The sequence below is a fragment of the Tursiops truncatus genome, chromosome 17 (assembly GCF_011762595.2).
Source record: "Tursiops truncatus isolate mTurTru1 chromosome 17, mTurTru1.mat.Y, whole genome shotgun sequence".
NCBI classification, from domain to species: Eukaryota; Metazoa; Chordata; class Mammalia; order Artiodactyla; family Delphinidae; genus Tursiops; species Tursiops truncatus.
In genome coordinates, this window is record NC_047050.1 from 64,934,698 (window position 1) to 64,954,616 (window position 19,919).

At 39.7% G+C, this 19,919-nt stretch overlaps 1 protein-coding gene across 1 annotated transcript in view; it reads right to left on the reverse strand.

Moving 5' to 3' along the window:
* Window positions 1–3,268: 3,268 nt before the first annotated feature.
* Window positions 3,269–19,919, reverse strand: part of LRATD2 (LRAT domain containing 2) — a 92,109-nt gene continuing 75,458 nt past the window's right edge. Inside the window, exon 4 of the mRNA XM_073794751.1 lies at window positions 3,269–3,405. The gene's annotated coding sequence lies outside the window, so the exon portion shown is untranslated. The remainder of the gene's footprint in view (window positions 3,406–19,919) is intronic.

Genomic DNA, 19,919 nt, shown 5'->3' on the forward strand with positions numbered 1-19,919 from the left:
CCTGTTGGCATATGTAAAACTGTTCAAGCAAGTACTCTGTAGTTCAGTTGTATCAAACATACATTGATTTAATCTCTCCAAATTCAACTATATGAGCTTGGACAAAAAGTAAAGAGAGAAAGCATAATTTTCATTCAAAATGGGCCCCTAATGCAAACCAATTACTTCATCTGGTGCTCGACTAAAGCAATAGCAATCTGTTCTACCCTGGAGGAACAATTGGCTGTTCCTCCAGGAAAGCCATCTTTCCAGTGGAAAGTTGGGACACTATCACAAAACCAATATACCATTTTTTATGGGAGATTTAGAATAGTTTTCATGGGCTATTTGACCATGTATGTTTATAGTTCTTTCTTATCTTCAGACTCAAAATCCAAAAAAGTCTTTGAAAGACAGCATTTTGGAGTAACTCATTTGGCAGCAAATTCTGTGAGGTTATTTATAGTCATTGTTTTTCCAGTGTGTTTGATTATGAGATGCTGCCCTAGATTCCCACCAAAGGTGTTAATTAAGTGAGAACACATGTACCTTACTACCTTTATAAAATATGAAAATTCTGAGTTTCAGGACACATCTGACCACACAGTTTAAGAAAAGGGATTGTGGACCATTAATTGGTTTTCAGCTCATTTGCTATTTTTCTACCTTGATGCTTGAGTAAGATATTACCTAATCGTATAGCAATACCACTGTTCTACACCCCATCAATAAATGCTGCCTGCCTGTATCCTCCTGCAAAAAGAGTAACCATGAATGGGAAGTGTATGAAACATGTAGATAGTTCGTGTGTTTAACATAAGTTTAGGGTACTTATTGTCTCATCTTTATAATATCGAATTAAAATAGTTGTGATATAATCCACAGAAACCACTAATCACAAAGACTGACTATATTAAACACAAAATCTTATTTATTAAGATAATTATAATCATCATCATTGCCATGACTGGTGGTTCTTTTTTTTTTTTTTTTTTTTTTTTTGGTACGCGGGCCTCTCACTGCCGTGGCCTCTCCAGTTGCAGAGCACAGGCTCCGGACGCGCAGGCTCAGCGGCCGTGGCTCACGGGACCAGCCCCTCTGCGGCATGTGGGATCTTCCCGGACCGGGTCATGAACCCGCGTCCCCTGCATCGGCAGGTGGACTCTCAACCACTGCACCACCAGGGAAGCCCTGGTGGTTCATTTTTGAAACCAAATTTCTTACTAGTGTTCTTTCACACTTCAGCAATCATTTGTTTGAAGAGCATCCTGGGATTATAAAGCAAACACTTAAAATTGTCTCATCTGCTTGCTCTTGTGTTATCTTATGTGCTCAATGCAGTTTTTATCAATAAAATTGATAAACCTCTAATCAGACTGATCAAATAAAAAAGAGAGGACACAAACAACCAATAGCAGAAGTGAAAGAGGGAGCATCATTACAGCTCCAAAAGACATGAAAAGGATAGTAAGGGAACATTTTAAACAACTTTATTCCAATAAATGTGATGATAAATAAACCAATGCCTTGAAAGACACAAACTTGCAGAGCTAACTAAAGAGAAGTAGATAACTTGAATAGCCTATTATCTATTAAAGACGTTGAATTCCAAGTTGCATCCTTACCAGTTGGCCCAGATGGTTTCACTTTTGAATTCTATTTAAACATTTAAGAAAGAATGCAAAGGAGTAAAGAGATATTTCAGGGGTGGGAAGAAATCATCTGTATCTCAAGTGTGGTGCAAGTACATAATGCACGCATTTTTCAAAACCCTTCAAACTATACACCTAAAATAAGGGGTGAATTTTACTGTATGTAAATTATACCTCAATAAACCTCAATAAAGACAGACAAATGAAGAAAGGAAATGGTGTAACTATTGGGGAGCCAAGAATGCAGGCTGAGTCAGATGACAAGTCTGAAGAGCGTTCTCAGACAATGTATCTAGACAGAGTGGTGGGTATCATGTTAGTTTGGGTAGAGGTCCTACCCACAAGCACAAGCTTTATCTGAGGCCACCACAAGGTCCTGCCTTCAACTCTGCACCCAAAAGGCTCTAGAAGAACACAAAATCAATCTGACTGCTGGTAGCTTTCCCTCTGATGGTGAAATATTTCTCTTCCTCCTCCATGGCTCATGTGAGAAGTGCATGTATCTGTGCATTGAGTGGTTCTCACAGAATGAAGCGAGAATCTACATGTCACTAATGTCACCAAATAACCCCTTTCCTTGGGAAATAACCTGCAATTCCCAAATGTGAAAGGGACTTTGTTTAACAACAGAAGCATGAAAGGAATTAAAATAAATTCCTTAGCTGAAAATGAAAAATACACAATTTTAAAGAATTTTGTTTGTCTCCCTTTCATTTCTAGGTCCCAAGATTTTTACTAAAGCTTGGAAGTGTCATTTGGAGATCTAACTGCTATTTTTATTTTGTCCCACTTTGTGATTATAATGGGCTGAACTATGTGTCCCTGTCCCCTCAACCTGCCTCCAAATTCATATGTTGAAGTCCTAGACCCCAGTAACTCAGAATGTGATTATATTTGGAGTTAGGGTCTTTAAACAGATAATCAAGGTTAAATGAGGTCACTAGGGTAGGCCCTAATCCAATCTGTCTGGTGTCCTTATAAGGAGAGGAGATTAGGACACAGACACACAAAGGGAAGACTATGTGAAAAAATAGAAAAGAGTTACGTGCAAGCCAAGGAGAAAAGCATTCAGAAAAAAATCAACCCTGCAGACACATGAACTTTGATCTAGAATCAAGAGAAAATAAATTTCTGTTGTTTAAGCCACTTTGTCTGTGGTACTTCATTATGGCAGCCCTAGAAGACTCCTATAAAGTGGACCTTCCGTATTCATGGGTTCCCCATGGGCAGGTTCAACCAACTGCAGATAGAAAATATTAGAAAAAAAAAAATCCAGAAAGTTCCAAAAGCAAAACTTGAATTTGCTGCATACTAGCAACTATTTATATAGCATTTACATTGTATTAGGTATTAGAAGTAATATAGAGATGATTTCAAGTACATGGGAGGATATGATTAGGTATATGCAAATACTACATCATTTTATACAAGGGACTTGTGGTATCCTCAGATTTCGGTGCCTGAGGGGGCATGGGGGGTCCTGGAACCAATACCCCTTATATATACCGAGGGACGGCTCTAGTGACTTTCCCTATAGTATGTGCATAATAATTACAGGTAAAAGTCTGACTTATGAAGCTATAATCTCTACCTTGCTGGATCTTCTACAGAAAAGGCGGGAAATTCCAAATGAGCTTGTCCCAAACTGAGCTCAACTAAGCTGGACAACAATTTCAGTCTTCAAGTTCATTTTAGCAGTGCTAAAACTCAATTGTAGTGTGAGCCTTTGCTGTGTGACTTCCTCATGGCTTGTGCTCCCTGTTGGTGCGCATATCTGAAAATGAACAAAACAGGCATTTGGTTAATTATATATTTTTCAACCTGAACAAATTTTATTCCTGAAGTTAGCCCAGCCTTTGCTTGTTTATTTGCTACTCCAAATAAGACAGTGAGCTATGTGGGCTAACAGAGCAATTTTTGCATCCAAAAAATTACAACAATAATTTAAGAATCCCAAAAAGAAAGAGGAAGAGGAGGACAAGTAAGGATATTTATTTTCAACTAACACAGTGTGTTCTCTCTACCAGCCACTGCCAGAAGTAAGAGACAGGCAGCAATACCTCTCCATCAAGAAGCATGCAGCCTTGGAGTCCATATGTTCTCTGAAATGCATATTTTCCAACACAGTGGTTCCCAGCAAGGACTTTAAAACCGGAATGGCCTGGGTTTGAATTTTGGCATCATCACTTACTGCTGTTTCATTTGTCAAGTTTTTAATCTCTGTTTCCTCATTTGTAAAATGGTACTTTTATTATTGTTTGGAAGGCATTTCTTAATTATCATCATTCATGTTCAATACAAACCGTTACCATTTGTATAAAAGTTTGGGATATTGCAAAGCACTTTGACATATGTTATTGTTTTTATCCCTGAGATGCCTCTGTGAAGTCAAGGAAAGGTATCGTTACTCCTGTTTTATGTGTAAGGAAATTGAGTCTGAAAAAGTTAGATGACTTGCCCATGGCCACCAAGGAAGACAGTCTTAGACTCAATCCCAGGTCTTCAAATTCACAATGCTATGCTCTTTCCCATCAGTACGCTGCCTACTCCCTTACTAAAGGTGACCTGGAAGTCCTCTGGTTGCTGTAGGCAAAGATTTATTTCAAAAATCCATCTTCCTGCAACAACCCATAAACCAGGCAGACTCCAACCACGCCAGACAAATGCAAGTCTACTAAATGCCTTTTCTCCAGGACGACCGATATCAACAATGATGATCTTCACAAGAAATTCTTGCACATTCCCTGGGGCTTCCTGCCAGGAATCAGGTCATTTTAAGAACACATTTAATACATCTATGCTTTGAAAGGCAACTGCTATTGGCATGCTCAGGAGCACGCTATCACAAGGCAGCCCACTCCTTGAGCTTTGGCTGCTGAAGGCAAGGGCAATTAACTGGCCTCCCAGCTTTTCATCACAGAATTCTCCCAGCATGGAATCTGAGTGATCGTAGGGTCAAAGGCCATTTGCCTGGGGTGTGCTCTCTGATGCAGAAATGTCTGGGCCTGGGCCTTGGATCGTAAAGCAGTATGGCTCAGATTTTCTTGAATGTAATCCTCAGTTTAAAAAAAAAATATATATATATATATATATATGGGAGGACCTTCAAGATGGCGGAGGAGTAAGCCGTGGAGATCACCTTCCTCCCCACAAATACATCAGAAACACATCTACATGTGGAACAACTGCTACAGAACACCTACTGAACGCTGGCAGAAGACCTCACACCTCCCAAAAGGCAAGAAACACACCACGTACCTGGGTAGGGCAAAAGAAAAAAGAAAAAACATAGACAAAAGAATAGGGATGGGACCTGCACCTCTGGGAGGGAGCCATGAAGGAGGAAATGTTTCCACACACTAGAAAGCCCTTCACTGGCGGAGATTGCAGGGGGCGGGGCAGGGGGAGGGGGAAAGCTTCACAGCCACGGAGGAGAGCATAGCAATAGGAGTGCAGAGGGCAAAGCGGAGAGATTCCCGCACAGAGGATCGGTGCCGACCGGCACTCACCAGCCCGAGAGGCTTGTCTGCTCAGCCGCTGGGGCGGGCGGGGCTGGGAGCTGAGGCTTGGGCTTCCGAGGTCAGATCGCAGGGAGAGGACTGGGGTTGGTGGCGTGAACACAGCCTGAAGGGGGCTAGTGCGCCACAGCTAGCCAGGAGGGAGACCGGGAAAAAGTCTGGACCTGCCTAAGAGGCAAGAGACCATTGTTTTGGGGTGCGTGAGGAGTGGGGATTCAGAGCACCACCTTAATAAGCTCCAGAGATGGGCGCGAACCGCGGCTATCAGCCCAGACCCCAGAGACGGGCATGAAATGCTAAGGCTGCTGCTGCAGCCACCAAGAAGTCTGTGTGCAAGCACAGGTCACTATCCACACATGCCCTCCCAGGAGCCCATACAGCCCGCCATTGCCAGGGTCCTGTGATCCAGGGACAACTTCCCTGGGAGAACCGGCCTCTACCACCACAGGCTCACCCTGCATTCCGTACCCCTCCCTCCCCCCAGCCTGAGTGAGCCAGAGCCACCAAATCAGCTGCTCCTTTAACCCCATCCTATCTGGGCAGGGAACAGATGCCCTCAGGTGAGCTACACGCAGAGGCAAGGCCAAATCAAAAGCTGAAACCCAGGAGGTGAGCAAACAAAGAAGAGAAAGGGAAATCTCTCCCAGCAGCCTCAGGAGCAGCAGATTAAATCTCCACAATCAACTTGATGTACCCTGCATCTCTGGAATACCTGAACAGACAACAAATCATCCTAAAATTGAGGTGGTGGACTTTGGGAGCAACTGTAGACTTGGGGTTTGCTTTCTGCACCTAATTTGTTTCTGGTTTTATGTTTATCTTAGTTTAGTATTTAGAGTTTATTATCATTGGTAGATTTCTTTATTAATTTGGTGGCTGTTTTCGTTTTTTTTTCATCGTATGCATAGATATATATTTCTTTCTTTTCTTTCTCATTTTGTGCGTGTGTATGTGTATGCTTCTTTGTGTGATTTTCTCTGTACAGCTTTGCTTTTACCATTTGTCCTAGGGTTCTGTGTTTCCATTTTTGGGGGGGTCTTTTTTTTTTGTTAGTATAGTTTTTAGCACTTGTTGTCATCGGTGGATTTGTTGTTTGGTTTGGTTGCTCTCTTCTTTCTTTCTTTCTTTTTTAAAATTACTTTTTAAATTTTTTATTTTTAATAATTTTTTAATTTTAATAATGTTATTTTATTTTTCTTTCTTTCTTTTTTTCTCCCTTTTCTTCTGAGCTGTGTAGTTGACAGGGACCTGGTGCTCTGGCTGGGTTTCAGGCCTGTGCCTCTGAGGTGGGAGAGCCGAGTTCAGGACACTGGTCCACCAGAGACCTCCCAGCTCCGTGTAATATCAAATGGCGAAAGCTCTCCCAGAGATCTCCATCTCAACACCAAGACCCAGTTCCACTCAATGACCAGCAAGCTACAGTGCTGGACACCCTATGGAAAACAACTAGCAAGACAGGAACACACCCCACCCATTAGCACAGAGGCTGCCTAAAATCATAATAAGGCCACAGACACCCCAAAACACACCACCGGACACAGTCCTGCCCACCAGAAAGACAAGATCCAGCCTCATCCACCAGAACGCAGGCACCGGTTCCATCCACCAGGAAGCATACACATCCCACTGAACCAACCTTAGCCACTGGAGGCAGACACCAAAAATAACGGGAACTACGAACTTGCACCCTGCGAAAAGGAGACCCCAAACACAGTAAGTGAAGCAAAATGAGAAGACAGAGAAACACACAGCAGATGAAGGAGCAAGGTAAAAACCCACCAGACCAAACAAATGAAGAGGAAATAGGCAGTCTACCTGAAAAGGAATTCACAGTAATGATAGTAAAGATGATCCAAAATCTTGGAAATCGATTAGACAAAATACAAGGAACGTTTAACAAGGACCTAGAAGAAACAAAGAGCAAAGAAACAATGAAGAACAACACAATAAATGAAATTAAAAATTGTCTAGAAGGAATAGATAGCAGAATAACTGAGGCAGAAGAACGGATAAGTGACCTGGAAGATAAAATAGTGGAAATAAGTACAGCAGAGCAGAATAAAGGAAAAAGAATGAAAAGAATTGAGGACAGTCTCAGAGACCTCTGGGACAATATTAAACGCACCAACATTCGAATTATAGGGGTTCCAGAAGAAGAAGAGAAAAAGAAAGGGACTGAGAAAATATATGAAGAGATTATAGTTGAAAACTTCCCTAATATGGGAAAGGAAATAGTCAATCAATTCCAGGAAGTGCAGAGAGTCCCATACAGGATAAATGCAAGGAGAAACACACCAAGACACATATTAATCAAATTGGCAAGAATTAAATACAAAGAAAAATTATTAAAAGCAGCAAGGGAAAAACAACAAATAACATACAAGAGAACCCCCTTAAGGTTAACACCTGATCTTTCAGCAGAAACTCTGCAAGCCAGAAGGGAGTGGCAGGACATATTTAAAGTGATGAAACGGAAAAACCTACAACCAAGATTACCCTACCCAGCAAGGATCTCATTCACATTTGATGGGGAAATCAAAAACTTTACAGACAAGCAAAAGCTAAGAGAATTCAGCACCACCAAACCAGCTTTACAACAAATGCTAAAGGAACTTCTCTAGGCAGGAAACACAAGAGAAGGAAAAGACCTACAATAACAAACTCAAAACAATTAAGAAAATGGGAATAGGAACATACATATTGATAAATACCTTAAATGTAAACGGATTAAATGCTCAAATCAAAAGACACAGACTGGCTGAATTGATACAAAAACAAGACCCATATATATGCTGTCTACAAGAGACCCACTTCTGACCTAGGGACACATACAGACTGAAAGTGAGGGGATGGAAAAAGATACTCCATGCAAATGGAAATCAAAAGGAAGCTGGAGTAGCAATTCCCATATCAGAAAAAATAGACTTTAAAATAAAGACTATTACAAGAGACAAAGAAGGACACCACATAATGATCAAGGGATCAATCCAAGAAGAGATATAACAATTGTAAATATTTATGCACCCAACATAGGAGCACATCAATACATAGGCAAATGCTAACAGCCATAAAAGGGAAAATCAACAGTAACACAATCATAGTAGGGGACTTTAACACCCCACTTTCACCAATGGACAGATCATCCAAAATGGAAATAAATAAGGAAACACAAGCTTTAAATGATACATTAAACAAGATGGGCTTAATTGATATTTATAGGACATTCAATCCAAAAACAACAGAATACACTTTCTTCTCAAGTGCTCATGGAACATTCTCCAGGATAGATCATATCTTAGGTCATAAATCAAGCTTGGGTAAATTTAAGAAAATTGAAAGCGTATCAAGTACCTTTTCGGACCACAGTGCTACGAGACTAGACATCAAATACAGGAAAAACTCTGTAAAAAATACAAACACATGGAGGCTAAACAATACACCACTAAATAACCATGAGATCACTGAAGAAATCAAAGAGAAAATCAAAAAATACCTAGAAACAAATGACAATGAAAACACGATGACCTAAAACCTATGGGATGCAGCAAAAGCAGTTCTAAGAAGGAAGTTTATAGCAATACAACCCTACCTCAAGAAACAAGAAACATCTCAAATAGACAACCAACCTTTACACCTAAAGCAATTAGAGAAAGAAGGACAAAAAAAAACCCCAAAGTTAGCAGAAGGAAAGAAATCATAAAGATCAGATCAAAAATAAATGAAAAAGAAATGAAGGAAACAATAGCAAAGATCAGTAAAAATAAAATCTTGTGCTTTCAGAAGATAAAATTGATAAACCATTAGCCAGACTCATCAAAGAAAAAAGGGGAAAGACTCAAATCAATAGAATTAGAAATGAAAAAGGAGAAGTAACAACTGACACTGCAGATATACAAAGCATCATGAGAGATTACTACAAGCAACTCTATGCCAATAAAATGGAGAACCTGGAAGAAATGGACAAATTCTTAGAAGAGCACAACCTTCTGAAACTGAACCAGGAAGAAATAGAAAGTATAAACAGAGCAATCAAATGCATGGAAATTGAGATTGTGATTAAAACTCTTCCAACAAACAAAAGTCCAGGACCAGATGGCAAATTCTATCAAACATTTAGAGAAGAGCTAACACCTATCCCTCTATCAAACATTTAGAGAAGAGCTAACACCTATCCTTCTATCAAACATTTAGAGAAGAGCTAACACCTATCCTTCTATCAAACATTTAGAGAAGAGCTAACACCTATCCTTCTCAAACTCTTCCAACATATAGCAGAGGGAGGAATACTCCCAAACTCATTCTACGAGGCCACCATTACACTGATACCAAAACCAGAAAAAGATGTCACAAAAAAAGAAAAATACAGGCCAATATCACTGATGAACACAGATGCAAAAATCCTCCACAAAATACTAGCAAACAGAATATAAAAGCACATTAAAAGGATCATACACCATGATCATACACCATGATCAATTGGGGTTTATACCAGGAATGCAAGGGTTCTTCAATATATGCAAATCAATCAACATGATACACCATATTAACAAATTGAAGGAGAAAAACCATATGATCAGCTCAATAGATGCAGAAAACCTTCTGAAAATATTCAACGCCCATTTACAATAAAAACCCTCCAGAAAGTAGGCATAGAGGGAACTTACCTCAACATAATACAGGCCATATATGACAAACCCACAGCCAACATCATTCGCAATGGTGAAAAACTGAAACCATTTCCACTAAGATCAGGAACAAGACAAAGTTGTCCACGCTCACCACTATTATTCAACATAATTTTGGAAGTTTTAGCCACAGCAATCAGAGAAGAAAAAGAAATAAAAGGAATACAAATTGGAAAAGAAGAAGTAAAGCTGTCACTGTTTGCAGATGACATCATATTACAGATAGAGAATCCTAAAGATGCTACCAGAAAACTACTAGAGCTAATCAATGAATTTGGTAAAGTAGCAGGATACAAAATTATTGCCCAGAAATCTCTTGCATTCCTATACACTAATGATGAAACATCTGAAAGAGAAATTAAGGAAACACTCCCATTTACCACTGCAACAAAAAAAATAAAATACCGAGGAATAAACCTACCAAAGGAGACGAAAGACCTGTATGCAGAAAACTGTAAGACACTGATGAAAGAAATTAAAGATGATACAAACAGATGGAGAGATATACCATGTTCTTGGATTGGAAGAATCAACATTGTGAAAATGACTATACTACACAAAGCAATCTATAGATTCAATGAAATCCCTATCAAATTACCACTGGCATTTTTCACAGAACTAGAACAAAAAATTTCAAAATTTGTATGGAAACACAAAAGATCCTGAACAGCCAAAGCAATCTTGAGAAAGAAAAACGGAGCTGGAGGAATCAGGCTCCTGGACTTCAGACTATGTTGCAAAGCTACAGTAATCAAGACAGTATGGTACTGGCATAAAAACAGAAATGTAAATCAATGGAACAGGATAGAAAGCCCAGAGATAACCCATGCACATACGGTCACCTTATCTTTGATGAAGGAGGCAAGAATATACAATGGAGAAAAGACAGCATTTTCAATTAAGTGGTGCTGGGAAAACTGGACAGCTACATGTAAAAGAATGAAATTAGAACACTCCCTAACACCATACACAAAAATAAACTCAAAATGGAGTAAAGACCTAAATGTAAGGCCAGACATTATAAAACTCTTAGAGGAAAACATAGGCAGAACACTCTATGACATAAATTACAGCAAGATCCTTTTTGACCCACCTCCTACCGTAATGGAAATAAAAACAAGAATAAACAATTGGGACCTAATGAAACTTAAAAGCTTTTGCACAGCAAAGAAATGATAAAGAGGATGAAAATACAACCTTCAGAATGGGAGAAAATATTTGCAAATGAAGAAACTGACAGAGGATTAATCTCCAAAATTTACAAGCAGCTCATGCAGCTCAGTATCAAAAAAAACAAACAATCCAATCCAAAAATAGGCAGAAGACCTAAACAGACATTTCTCCAAAGAAGATATACAGATTGCCAACAAACATATGAAAAGATGCTCAACATCACTAATCATTAGAGAAATGCAAATCAAAACTGCAATGAGGTATCACATCACACAGGTCAAAATGGCCATCATCAAAAAATCTACAAACAATAAATGGTGGAGAGGGTGTAGAGAAAAGGGAACCCTCTCGCACTGTTGGTGGGAAGGTAAATTGATACAGCCACAATGGAGAACAGTATGGAGGTTCCCTAAAAAACTAAAAATAGAACTACCATAGGACCCAGCAATCCCACTACTGGGCATATACCCTGAGAAAACCATAATTCAAAAAGAGTCGTGTAGGGGCTTCCCTGGTGGCGCAGTGGTTGAGAGTCCGCCTGCCGATGCAGGGGACACGGGTTCGTGTCCCGGTCCGGGAGGATCCCGCATGCCGCGGGGCGGCTGGGCCCGTGAGCCATGGCCACTGAGCCTGTGCTCCGCAACGGGAGAGGCCACAACAGTGAGAGGCCCGTGTACCGCAAAAACAAACAAACAAAAAAAAAAGAGTCGTGTAACACAATGTTCATTGCAGCTCTACTTACCATAACCAGGACATGGAAGCAACCTAAATGTCAATTGACAGATGAATGAATAAAGAAGATGTGGCACATATATACAATGGAATATTACTCAGCCATAAAAAGAAATGAAATTGAGTTACTTGTAGTGAGGTGGATGGACCTAGAGTCTGTCATGCAGAGTTACGTAAGTCAGAAAGAGAATAACAAATACCGTATGCTAACACATATATATGGAATCTAAAAAAATAAAGTGGTTCTGAAGAACCTAGGGGCAGGACAGCAATAAAGATGCAGATGTAGAGAATGGACTTGAACACACGGGGAGGGGGAAGGGTAAGCTGGGACGAAGTGAGAGAGTGACATGGATGTATATACACTACCAAATGTAGAATAGATAGCTAGTGGGAAGCAGCCGCATAGCACAGGGAGATCAGCTCGGTGCTTTCTGACCACCTAGAGGGGTGGGATAGGGAGGGTGGGAGGGAGACACAAGAGGGAGGGGATATGGGGATATATGTATATGTATAGCTGATTCACTTTGTTATAAAGCAGAAACACACCATTGTAAAGCAATTATACTCCAATAAAGATGTTTATATATATATATTTGTTTATATCATGTGTACGTATGTTTATATCATGATCCAGTTACAGGTGCATTTGAAAACAGTGGGTAGAGAAATCAGTTTAGCGAGAGCAGCTAATACTTTAAAAATTAATTAGAGTAGAATAGAATAGATTGCTTGTAGTTGTACTAAATATCTGTCTATCTATCTATATATCTATTCACCTATCATCTAACAACTTATCTTTGAACTGGGACATCATGTTTAATTTATTTCTTACTGAGGTTCATAGTTAAAAATGCTTGAAAAACCCCAGTTCAAAGGAATGTCAATAGAAGGGGGCTGGAGTTGGTCAGGATTTGAAGGAAAAGCCATAATATGGTTTGAGAAGATACAGGGATTCTACCCCCTTCTGACTGGGTTTTTTCAATGGCTCCTCACCCTCATTACCCAGTTCCCCCCCTTCCTTGCTTGGCATACACAGCCATAGGTGATCCATCTGCTGACATCTCCAGCCTCATGGCTAGCCGCTCGCATCACCATCTCATCCTAAACTTCAGCAGCACCAAACTATTTGCCATTTGGGTAGCAATCCCAGTTTCCTCATCCCTACAGGCTTCTGCTCATATGTTTCTTCTATCTAGAATTCCTGTTCTCACTGTGCATTTGCTTTGGTAATGCCTGTTCATGCTTTCACTTGTTCACCTGAATCACCACCACCTACCTTCTCCAGGAAGCTTTTGTGCATCACTCAGCATTCATTCATTCATTTAGCATTTAACAAATATTCACAAGACACAGACCTAGTGCTGGAGATATTATGGTCAACCGGAAAGAAGCTCCTGCCCTCCTGGGAGTTTACATCTAATGGATGAACAGAAGGTAAATAAACAACTAAATATGTGATATAATGAAGCAAGTTGAAAAAAGAGAGGGATGGGGTAGTCGAGGAAATCTTCACCTAAGGAGGAATTCTGAGCAGAAAACTGGGTTAGGCTACAGAGCAAGCCATGAGTATGTCTGGGGGAAGAGTATTTCAGAACAAGGGAACAGCAAATTCAAAGACTCTGAAGTGGAAGAGCGTCTGGTGGAGCTCGTTTATTCCTCCTCTGGGCAACTTAGCACCTTCTGTATACTTTTATTACACTGAATTATAATGTTCTTCTTTGTTTTTTCTACTTAAACATGAGCTTCTTGATGGTATCTAGGAACTAACTAAAAATGGATCCCTCTACATATTTGAGTGTGTGAAGAATGAAATCAATATATGATTAAGGAAATGACTGACAGAATGAATAAAAGAGTAAAGCTTTCCCCCTTCCTTCTTAGGATCCTCTGGAATAAGACAAGTATCTGTATCCAGGAGGAGCCCTGGAGAGGATATAATTCATTCTTGACTATATAGATAAGGAAATTGATACTCAGAGAAAAAAAGTCATTGCCTAGGGCCTCACTGGGAGAGTCAGGGCTAAATTCCAGGTCTCTTGAGACATTCAGGTCTGGTCTAGTAATCTTTCCATCAGGCCTGTAGCTATATCCTGAGGGGAAGGGAGAAGCAGGGGAGACCTGCCTGTCTGTGCTCAGCATTCCGGCAAAAGGAGCACTCCAAGAAAGGTATACATTGAAAGGAAAACTCTGGAAAGGAAAAAAAGAAACAAACTTTCCCTAGAACTACCTCAGCTAATACAAGCAAAACCAAAAGAAAAGATGGGTAGATTGGTTAATTCTGTGAAAAATATGCCACATTAAGTTGAACCACCCAAACTCATTAGTTTGAAAAATATATTGCCTTTCAAAATATAGGTAGTTGTGTTAAATCAGGGTTTAGAAATTCCTCTTGGCTCTACAAATATTCAGTCTTGTGAAAAAAGATGCCATGCTCCTGAACATGTTTTCAACTGTCTAGAAAATGAATCTTAGAATATTAGGGCTAGAGAAAAGAAACTACTCCAGGGACTTCCCTGGTGGCACACTGGTTAAATCCGCCTGCCTACGCAGGGGACACGGGTTCGAGCCGTGGTCTGGGAAGATCCCACATGCCGTGGAGCATCTAAGCTCGTGTGCCACAACTACTGAGCCAGTGCTCTAGAGCCTGTGAGCCACAACTACTGAAGCCCACACACCTAGAGCCCGTGCTCCGCAACAAGAGAAGCCACCGCAATGAGAAGCCTGAGCACCGCAACAAAGAATAGGCCCCGCTCGCCAACTAGAGAAAGGCTGCGTGCAGCAACAAAAACCCAATGCAGCCAAAAATAAATATTTTTTGGAATAAAAATATTGTATATTTATCTTATAATAAAGCCCTTTATGTCTTAATTTCTATAAAAAAAGATACCTTAATGCATACATCTATTTACACAGGAATTAGTAGAATTGATGCTTATCTGTGCCTGGCTTTAGTTATAAATTGTGTTCACTAAGGGAGTCTTTTTTTTTTTTTTATCCACACACACACACTGTATTTTATTTTTACAAGAGATAAATAAACTGACACCAAGCATTGTAAATGGATGACCACAACAAAAACAACAATGATTGCAATTACCAAACATGAAACACACTCACACTATGTCATAATATTGACATTCAGTCCAGTAATCCTCCACTGTAACAGTTCCTTTACTTTGCTGTGAAAATTGATTCGTATTATTTTTTGCCTCTGAGTCCTTGTGGGATTTTTTTTTTATTCAAACAGAAAGTCACAAAAATTATAATCATCAGTTTATAAAAGTATAATCATCAGTTCACTCAGTACCATGTAATTAATTATTTTTCATCTTGATCTTTTGTTACCACTTTTATGAGTTCATGAGTTTTCCATTAGAGTTCTGAAAATGCTTATTCATTCAGTTTAGCAGTATAGTCAGTTACCAGAAACCTGTACTTGTCAGAGTCTTTTCCATGAATTCCTTGAAGATGAAACCCTTTTATAGGAACATTTTTGCAAAAGCATAAGAGTACACCCAGAACTGTCTGTAAATGACAAAAGACTTTAAAATGACCACGGTTAAAGATTTGATGAAAGTTCATAATAATGCAATTGACAAGGAAACTTAGTTATTTCTGAGATATACATTTTAAAGTAATAACTAGAATTATGACTTATAACATTATACCAGAACATATAAGATTTTTAGAAATTTCATGTAATGTCTGAAACATTTATATTAACATATATCCATACAAATAACCCAAAGAAAGTTTAGTATTAGTTGGTTTGTTTGTTTGTTTACACTGAAGGTTTTTATTAGTCATCAATTTTATACACATCAGTGTATACATGTCAATCCCAATCGCCCAATTTAGCACACCACGATCCCCACCCCACCATTGTTTTCCCCCCTTGGTGTCCATACGTTTGTTCTCTACATCTGTGTCTCAACTTCTGCCCTGCCGGTTCATCTGTACCATTTTTCTAGGTTCCACATACATGCATTAATATACGATATTTGTTTTTCTCTTTCTGACTTACTTCATTCTGTTTGACAGTCACTAGATCCATCCACGTCTCAAAAAATGACTCAATTTCGCTCCTTTTTATGGCTGAGTAATATTCCATTGTATATATGTGCCACATCAAAAATAAATATTTTTTAAAAATTTAAAAAAAAAACCTACTCCAAAGTCCTAATTTTATAATGTAGATGAGGAGGCAGAGCAGTGGTCTGCCAAGCCATGCCTACAACCCATGCCTGTTCTCTCTCCTGTAAGGGTCCTCCATCCCACCAGACTGCCTTTAGCTTGCCCACGGTAAAAATTGGGTTCTTTTGCGGGGTGGGGGGGGTGTTTTTTGTCTTTTTTGGTTTTGGCCCCGCAGCGCAGCTTGCAGGATCTCAGTTCCCTGGACCAGGGATTGAACCCAGGCCACAGCAGTGGAAGCCCAGAATCCTAACCACTAGGCCACCAGGGAACCCCCAAGCTTGACCACTGTAGATCATTTGTCTTCCTCAACTGTGTGACAGAATCTTTCCCCCCAATTATAGGATGGGGTCTATAAGGATAATTGCAAAGCGCTGGACTCTATTACCCTTTTCCTAGATTCCAAGATGTCAGAAGAAAGATTGCAACATGATCACATCAAGTTGTGTCAGATAAAAAGAGTTTGCAAGAATCTTAAATCCAAGGACCTCTTTCTAATTTGCTCCGTTTCTCTTTGACCTTCAAATAAGGCTTAATGAGAGCTGATCTCACAAATATCCGTTTTTCTCAGCACAGCTTATATTGAAAGGAGACTTGGAGGTTCCTCCCAGATAACAATAAGGTTGTGAAATGTGCTCAAAGATAGCATCAATAATATGCCTTGGAGAGTTCTTTGCTTTTACATTTCTTAACTGATAGTCAAAGAGAATATTGTATATTTTTTAAAACAAACTTTTTATTTTTAGAATAATTTTAGGTTTACTTTTTGTTGCAGAGATAATATTGGAAGTTCCCATATACCCCTCACCTAGTTTCCCCAGTTGCTAACATCTTCTATAACCATGGTACATTTGTCACAACTAAGGAACCAAGATTGGTAATCATTATTAAACTATATTTTACCTAAACTAAATTTTACCTAATGTCCTTTTTCTGCTCCAGGATCCCATGCAGAAAACCATATTACATTTGGTCAACTGGTCTCCTTAGCCTTCTCTGGCCAGCAACAGTTTCCTCAGACTTGCTTTGTTTTTGATGACCTTGACCGTTTCGAAGACTACTGGTTAGAGACACTGCCCTTCAGTTTGGGTTTGTCTTATAACTTTTTTCACAGTTACACTGGTATTTTGGGTTTGGGGGAGGAAGATCACAGAGCTGAAGTGCCATTCTCATCACATCATGTCAAGGATACATGCAACCAACATGAGTGTCACTGGTGGTTGCTGTAATCACCTGGCTGAGAACTGGACTAAATAAAAATGACACAACTTTTAAATCATGTGTCAGAAATCACCTCGTTTGCCAAAACTCTTCTCACTACACTTTCCAGGAGTTTGCAAAACGTTCCACTTTCTTCTTCCCTCTAGTCCTTTGTTCATGCTGCTGCTTCTGCCTGGAACACAATTTCTCCTTTTGCCTTGGCTAATCCCCACTCATCCATCAATATTCAGTTCTGACCTTATATTTCTTCCGGGTCCCTCACTCTATTTAGGCAGGGTAGGGTATCCCTATTCTTTGTTCTCACAGAACCCAGCTTGGACCATTGGCAGGCTGCTTCATGTATACTTACTGTCTTACCACCTTGTTCTCATCTATGAGCTTTTTGAGGAACACGACCATGTACTACATATGTTTTTATCTTTAGTATCTACACATAGAAGGAACTTAAGCAATGCTCATTGAACAGATGAATGAATTGATAAGTCTGAGCCATAACACTGACCAATAAATATTATCTCCATTTTGAAAATGGGAAACTGAGGCTCAGTATACTAGATAACTTCCCCAAATTCACACAGCTAGTAAGGGCAAAGCCAAGACTCAATCCCAGGTCTTTTGACTACGTCCTTCTTTATAACTTCAACTTATTCTTAGAATCTGAAATTACAAGGGTCTGCCTGCTACCTGGTGATGTATATAAATTCCTTAGTATCTGCAGGTTGTTATTATGCCATCTTACCTCTTACCGTAGGTTCAGCTGGTACCATTTGGATCTTGACTACAGTGTTCTGATTTAGTTTAATGTACTGGGTATTGAGCATTAACTGTAAGAGCCCCATATTCTCTCCTAAAATTTAATGCACGGCCCCCAAGGGACTCCAAGAGCTTATCTCTTTCAAAGCAAGTTTATTTTAAGAGTGTCCTTAGTGTTGGAAGACAAAATGTGATCACTTACATTATTTGCACTCACTGCTCATAATATTTTTCCTAGAGAAGCAATTGCTAGTCCTGATTTGGAGATAATCAAAAGTCTCGGTTCATAAGGATTACCACATTTTGAGCTTGTCTCTTGTTTTTTTTAAATTAATTAATTAATTATTTAAAATTTTTGGCTGCATTGGGTCTTTGTTGCTGCACGCGGGCTTTTCTCTAGTTGCAGTGAGCAGGGCTACTCTTCATTGCAGTGTGCGGGCTTCTCATTGGGTGGCTTCTCTTGTTGCAGAGCATGGGCTCTAGGCGCGTGGGCTTTAGTAGTTGTGGCACTCGGGCTCAGTAGTTGTGGCTCGTGGGCTCTAGAGCACAGGCTCAGTAGTTGTGGTGCACGGGCTTAGTTGCTCCATGGCATGTGGGATCTTCCAAGACCAGGGCGGGAACCCGTGTCCCCTGCATTGGCAGGTGGATTCTTAACCACTGTGCCACCAGGGAAGTCCTCATCTCTTGTTTTATAGAAGATGACACAGAGATCCAGGAAGTTAGTCACCTGCTGAAGGTTACTCAGCCCGATGGAAATGAGGCCATGTCCTGAATATCCTCAGTGTCCTTTCTCTCCATCACCTGGCCTCCACTAGAGTTGGATGAATTCCAGAATACTATGTAAGTACATAAATTCCCCAAGGGATATGATGAAATCTTAAGAGTTCCTGAAGACAGAATAATGGAAACATGTGCCATAAGTACAGCTATTCTCTCATCTCTTCTTTGTTCTCTCTCTTTTTTTTTTTCTTCTTCCCTCTACTTGAGCAAGTGGGTTACAGTCAGAAAGAGAGAGAAGTGGGCAGAGTTCCAAACTAATTATAACATCTAAACTTAACCTACCGCTAAACAAACATATGCTAGATTTTCTAGACAAGTTCCAATTTCAAGTATTCTGTTCACTCTCCCTTAAGAATTTTTCACAGTGCTAAATTCAAAATGGAAACCTCACTACTCAAAGCAAGGATAGGTAGTGCTTCTGAAGGTTGTGCCAGAGAAACTTCAGCTGAATGGCAACATGATTAGAGTTTTCCTTCTTGACATTCAGCATCCTTTTGGTTTTCTCAGCCAAAATCCCAGGGTACCAATTTCCCTTTAATTGTTGGTTAAGCATCCTATTCACTCCCATCTACAACTGCCTACCCAAGAACATCCCAGCTAAACAGCAGTCTTCAAACTATTTCACTCTCCCACTCCACTTTCTTTTGTATGGTTTCCAAGCTAAGAATGGTTTTTGCACTCTTAACGGTTGAAAATAATAAATAAATAAATATTAAAGCATAATCATATTTCTTGGTATACGAAAAGTATATTAAATTCATATTTCAATGTCCATAAATAAAATACTGAGTTTCATCAATGAAAAATTTGTAGAAATTCATTTTCTCTCCTTTACCTATGTCATAGCCTCAGTTTTGCCCTTTGGTTCACAAAGCCTAAAATATTTACTATCTGGCTTTTTACATAAAAAGTTTGCCTCCCCTTATGGTAGAGAAAACCTGTAATAACACCATGGTTAAAAACTCAGGTCTTAGAATCAAGCTGTCTTGGGTGGAATTCCCGGCTGCAGCAACTCAGAGCTGGGTGACTCTGGGCAAGTTACATATGTCTCACAAACTTGCTCATCTATTAAATGGGGGAAAAAATGGCACCTGCTCTGCAACAATACTGAGGATTAAATGAGATGATGCATGTGAGGCACTTCAGTATGTGCCTGGCACATAACTAAGAGTCAGTGAGTATTAGTTATTACCAGTGTCTACATCATCATCCCTATTACCTTCGTCATTATT